The following is a 7213-nucleotide window of genomic DNA, read 5'->3' as shown; positions in this document are numbered from 1 at the left end:
GCCTCCAAAGCAGAATGCAGTAACTCGCTGGAGTAAGCAACAAAGTAGGCTTGAAAATAAATGTATCAAAGAATAAAGTCATGTGCAACTGCTTTGCGGGCCAAAAAGAGATCCTCATCAATGGCATTCAGCTCGAACAGGTGAAAAACTACATCTATCTGGCACAATAAGTGTCTATAGATGGATGTATATTTGATGAAATTATTCGCAGAGTAAAGCTAGGCTGGAGTGCCTTTGGCCGCCTGAATAATTTCTTCGAAAATTCCTAAAGTGCAAAGTGTTCAACCAGTGTGTACTTCCCGTATGCGTGTGAAACATTGAGCCTAAGTAAAAGAGAGATCCAGAAACTTAGAGTCGCACAACGTGGTATGGAAAGGTGCATGCTGGGCATAACGCAGAAGGACAAAAAAAGGAATGAGTGGATAAGGGAACAGACAAGGATTAATGATGTGATAGAGTTTGCTAAAAACCTCAAATGGAAATGGGCTGGAACATGGCTCGAAGAAAGGACAATCGTTGGACAAATTTAGTCATCCAGTGGTATCCAAGAGGTAAATAACATCCGCAAGGTAGACCTAGAAGCCGCTGGATCGATGAAATGATAAAGTTCTGCGAAAAAATTTGGAAACGCAACGCACAGGAACGAGAGAAGTGGAATAAGCTTGGAGATTAGCGAGGCCTTCATCCAGCAGTGAATAGATTAAGGCTGGTGATCATGGTGATGACATAATAAAAATTTAAAAAAAAAATGTGTTTTGCTTTGTTATATTTATACCTATAAATTTTTTTTACTTATAAATTGTTTTATTTTGGCTAGGTAAATAAGATACAAATCCACATTAACAAAATATCTTTAGAGGCAGAAGGATGCAAATTCACACTACGTTTTTTATTTTATTTTTTTTAGATATAAAATTGTATTATATTTATTCCTTTCATACATATTCCAGAAGTACTTTAATTGAATTAGAATAAAAAAATAATGATCATTCTATGTATATATTTTCTTAGAAGTTATGAGTATTCGTTTAAAATAAAAATTGTTTTTTGGCTCTCCTGAACAATTGGGTATTTGGATTTGCATCCGTCTGCCTCTGAGGTACAGATTTTTTTAATACTCTATTACCAAAAACTTTATGCAAATTCTCACAGAGCCATGGCACTGTTCGCAGAGTCCTAGGGCTCCGCACAACCCCAATTAGAAATCATCACTATAAGTGTTCATCACGTATAACTTTTTCTACACTTTAAAAGTAGCAATTGCCACATATTTTTATATAGTTTGATTTATAAATGATAAATACATTTTAGAAAACATCATCAAATAAACGTTAAATCAGTTTGAACCAAGAATTGTTCCCGCTGCATTATAATCCCTTCATCGTTTCATGCAAGAACGTAGGGTGACTTCGTTGGGTAAATCATGTCTCAAAAGAGTTGAGACCAAAAGACAAATTAATGGTAACGGTAGGTCTAGACTGCGATGGATTAACTGTAAAAAAACCCACAATATTTGAAAATAACCTAATATTTACATTTACGGTAAACAGATAGGAATAGAAAATTTTATAGAGCCTGCCAAGACCCTCATTTAGTTATATGATGATGATGATGACGATGACACGTTAAATCTCCCTAAAAAATCTTTTAAAATATTGCATCATGAACTTCTATGCTGTTAATAAATATATATCGAAACACATATTTTATCAGTATTTATGTTACCCACTATGTTTATAATATCATCCCTATCATTTAAAAAATGTATTATAATAAATTACTTACTGTAGAACTATTTTATTTAGACAAACATATTATTATGCAATGAAAACTTTAAACTTTTGAGACATAAGTTTTTCTGCAGGCAAATAAAAGCTCATCTCCACAAAAGCTAATCTATCGTTACATTAAGCTCGGCCTGCCTACTTGCAAGTGATGAGAATGCGCTGGATCTGCTAAATATATGACATTTTTATTGAAAATATTTAAATGTACATAGCCGGAAGGCTTGCACCAATGTACCATTAAATTCGAGGTGAATACTCTCTCTCATATTTTAATAGAAATCCCTATCTAAAGTTTATACTATATAAATTCAAAAAATACAGTCAGTTATTAATATATTATAATATTTATGTATCAAAATGCATGTATATATCCATATCTAATTTAATTACAATATTTGAGTATGTTAAAATCAAAAAGGCTTCTCTCCTCCATCAATTGAGATAATATGCGCATAAAAATAAGATAGGTGTTTAGGTATATTATAAGTTATATTATATGTTATTCTATTAAGAGTAAACTGAGCTACTTTGACCATTATTTTAATAAAAATTAACTTTATTATTTCTGAACATACATCATTTTGAAAAACAGTTTCTGGAACCCGGGAGATGCAGGGTTCGATTCCCTGCCGGGGTGGCTTACTTTTTTCAAAAAAAGATTTTTTTTATTGGTTATAATATATTTTCTCAGAAAGCGTTTTTCAAAATTATGTATGTTTAATAATTAGAATGGTACATTCTTAAATCTTGTGAATTATTCGTTGAATAAAATTAATAGTTAATTATTTCTGTATAATTTAAACATTTCAGAGAGTGACTATATTGTACATTTCATATATTAAGAGATGCTTTTTGCTTAAAACCTACCCAAAATATTAGACCATCTTTTAAATACTTTAAAACTTCTCTATATACTATAATAGATCAGGTACAAAATGTGCAGATATTTCCAATATAAATACTAACACTTAAAACTGTTACAAATATATTCTGTTAGTAATTTATAATTTTATTAAAAAATACTCCGTCCATACCACTTGCACCTTAATTTAAACATTCAAATAAATACACAATAGTAGCATTATTATATTATTTGGTGAAAATTCTGGTTATGAAGTCCCAGGTAGAAAAAACTGACTGATTCAAGAATCAAAGTAAATGATTTAATTTCAGCACTCCATCACTGTCCGGAGTGGCGACAAATAATAAAAATCATCACCATAGTGAATGTAAGACTCCCTTTACTTAGGTATGACAAACTCTTTAAATAGTATGAGATCAAAGCTGCAAATAAATATGGTTCAGATATCAATTTGTTTCTTATCATTTCGATATTTCATTGGCGATAGAGGCAAAAACAAATCTGAGCAAATCAGGTTGGTAATAACAATAGGTTATACGGAAAAAGAAGTAGGTAATGAAACAAATAAATTTATCGGTAGAGTAAAGGAGCGAGATTGCGCTCGCCCTAAGGGACCGGATAAAAGTGCCACTTAAAGAACAAATGTGACCGGGGATAATTCTGCAAGAAAGCTTCTTTTTTCTTCTTTCCAGATACAATTTTGAAATGGAAAAACAGCAACAAGAGCTTTTCGCGAATACGGAATCGTTTTTCCAGACGCCACTCGAGAATATCGGATTTTAAAATTTTCATTTGTTTCAAAAACAAATATGAATTAAATAAGTCTCGAGCAATATAAATGAGTTTAGTAGATAACGAGCCTTGTCAAATTTTACTTATATTTATATTCTTCATCATCAGTTTTTATCAACTTTTAGAGGAAGGTCTCGTTTCCACGTAGATTGGATCATTTTATATACACCATGGATCTTTTTCTATACTACCCATTTTAATGCCATAAATTAATACTGTAGTGTGAATACCCTACCATCCAGCATAACTTGGCAGGAAACCATAAATTTATAACTACAATGTATCTTGCACCATAATATTGTTAAAATCGCAAAACAAGCGATTTATGTGAATCAATCAAATTTCAACAGAAAGCTAATTTAGCAAAATAATGTAATAATTCAATTAATCAAAAATATCGCAAATTAAAAAATATTGCTATATAGGTTTACCATGATATGCACAAAAGTTGTTTGTATGAAAATCAATCTTGCGCAAATATTAAACTGCATAATTGTTCAAATTAATATCAACTCTTTATAATTTACGAAATGAATCATGCATTGCACAATAAACCAATAAACATGATTATCAAAAATATTCAAGTAGTTGATAGCAGCATTTTCTATTGTATCGAATCAGTATAAAACACTCAGTAGAAGAAAGCAACATCGTCATTCAGTTACCAAAGATTCAGCCGTAAGGTTATCGTTACGCTTTGCCCGGTCGAACTCGTAATTCATCAGAACGCTTACTCGTGATTTCACTCAACTAAAATATAATCTGTAATCTTATCTGTAATAATTAAATTTATATTTACTTGGAAGGAGATAATAAAATCAGGGTTCGTTTAATGCACGCTATCACCTTTTTATTATTGGAGTAAAATCAACCTACCCTCCGGTTCCCTATTCCATCTCACTTCCGATAATACCAATAAAACTGTTAATTACTTTGACCATACCCAGTGCACTATAAATGAATACACTATGTTGGCTTCCTTTTTATATATAAAGAAAATTTATATAAAGAACGGAGTTGTTTCATTTACAATATTGTAAATTTGGCACCTGCAGTTGGCTGTTTTGTGTGAAGAACGATAATGCATTCATTTTGTGTGAGCATAGAAAACATACTTTATAAAAAAATGCAAATAACACTTTCAGCCTCGGCAGGTTTTTATAAATCTAGCCCTATTCCCGGACAAATTTGAGTGAAATTGGTGTTTTATAGTAAATAATGTAATCCTAGTTTAATGTTTTATTTGTGGGAATATTTATATGAAACATTCAAGAACAATAGAAAACAGTAGTGTAATATTTTTTCCAACAACTTACCTTGTGCAGAAGAACATCACACTCTTTATACGGGTACCGAGTCTCGCCTCTCTTCTTCATCTTGGCACATTCATTACATACCCTGGACGGGTATGCCTTCTTCTGTGTTGCTGAAATCATCTGTAAGGTATGTCCAAATAATCTGACAGGCAAATCCAGCATCACATTACGCCTTGGAGCCGGAGAAGACGAGACATCGTTACCAGAGGACAGTAATAAAGTAACAACAGATTTGGGCTTCGTTACACACCTATTTCTGTAATTGAGGCCCAAATCTATCATGTCGCTAGAATGGATAGATGACAATACATTATCCTCACTATGCGCTCATCTTACTTTTGGTCAAAAGTGCAGTTAGCTAGCTTGCAGATTGAGCTGTCGATATGTGATTAAAAAAATATATTTAGTCTTTTTAATAAATTTTGTGATTACTTGATAGTTATTCATAAATACCTTTTGTTTGGTCAAAGTTCAAATAATGAAATAATGATAATAGTTTGTTTTCTTAAAATGTTTATTTACCTTATTCAATTTCAATTTTTATTTATTTATTTTTAACATATTGTGGACATTACAAATTATAAGTTTAAGACGTTCACAACATGACATTTAGAAACAAAGAAATATAAAACAGTATAACATAAAAAAAGATAGATCAGAATAGACATATATAGTAAGTTATTAAACAGTAGAAATGTGTACATACAAAATATATAAATTAGATAGGTACAAGGAAGTACACCGGATGAGTCAAGCAGACCCTATTTGAAGAATTTATAAAACAACGTCCACCTATACTCATCCTCACATATATCAACATCCGAAGCAATTTCGTTGAACATAGTTATCGCCCTCCCAATTGGCATTACCAGTGCCAGGTTGGTTCTGCACCTTGGGAGAATAAACAACTGATGGTCTCTATTTCTAAGATAGTTATCAGGGACACACAGGTCAACCTCATACCTCGTATAAGTCGAGCTAATACGTAGCAAAATAAAAATTTCTTCTAAATTGCAGACTGCAGTATGTAAGCATGCCTAAAAGAAAGTCAGTTGGATAAAGCCACGGATAGTATCCATACAATCTCAAGTAAAGGAGTCTCAAGAATTTCTTCTGAACCCTCTCCACCATAAGGCCATACTTCAACTGATGCGGTGCCCAAACAATAGACTCACTCTCAAGTCTGCTTCGAACTAAAGAATTAATTAATAAAAGTTTTAATACCGTAACATTCGAAAAGACCCGGGAAGTACGCATGACGAATTCCAACATTTTTAGCGCCTTGTTACAAATAGTAACTATATGGCTAATAAATGTCAGTTTACTCTCAAACGCAATGCCAAGATCCCTTACAGATGATATTCGTGAAAGAACTCTGCCATGCATCGAGTATTGGAAAAACAACACTTTTGGGGCTCTGGTAAACGACAAAAGATTGCATTTATCAATATTGAATTCATATAACCCTGTAATTATGATGTTTGGTATACGAATTCATTAAATAATTTATAAATAATAATTAATTGGAGAAAAAAAATAATATTAACTGTAAATTCATTTATTGTATAATATTATTGCTGCGGACACTTCTCATTATTTAACTGAACTAGTTATTGACGAATGTATATTGGTTTCGTTTTCCCTATTGCCTGTTGTTACTTGGTAAGATTTCTCTACGCCCTTGAAGTATGTCACGATACATTCACAGCTAAAACTTGTACCTGTATTATACCTACCTGTATAGATTACTTTTGTCTGCTGCTAATCAAAAACAGTGGTGACACAAAAAGCTCATTTTAATACTAACAATTTAATAAAAATTATTAAAATATTACTAAATATATCCGCTGTCAAAAAGATGCAAGGGATATTTTGACGTAAATGAGTTAGGCTATGTGGTTAATTTGTGGTATTTATTAGCAAGATAAGAGATGAAAAACTGCTTTATAAACATAATAATTACAACCATATAAACTTGACTTGACTAGCTTAAACGATCAAAAAATTTGTACTTGACCTAGCAACGAATAATGGTGTCGAAATAACTTTTCATACAATACAGAATTAACTGAAAATGAATTCAATTCTGCTTAAAGATGGCTAAAAGTAATAAAAAATGCATTGACATCGTGTTCTGATATATTATAAAAGTTTCAAATGTCTAGTTAGTCGAGAAGTTAGTTAAAAATCGATTGCAAAATTTGTACCGGACAAATAAGAATACGAGCTAAGAAAAACGTTGTAATAAAAATGAAAGTTTGTATTTATATAAATAACAAGTAGTAGAAGCTTGACAGCATCGAGTGTGTGCAATAGATCTATTGTTAAGACTACATTTATTGAAGTTTTTATGGTAACAATATAATGATGTTATACCTCAGGTTACTAAGAGTAATTTTACTTTAATTTTAGTAATATTATAAAACGTAGGTTTTACTGCGGTCTAATATTTTTTT

This window comes from Rhyacophila brunnea, unplaced genomic scaffold (assembly GCF_057557595.1).
Source record: "Rhyacophila brunnea isolate RB1 unplaced genomic scaffold, BYU_Rbru_1.0 scaffold_21, whole genome shotgun sequence".
NCBI lineage: Eukaryota > Metazoa > Arthropoda > Insecta > Trichoptera > Rhyacophilidae > Rhyacophila > Rhyacophila brunnea.
This window is presented reverse-complemented; position numbering follows the sequence as displayed.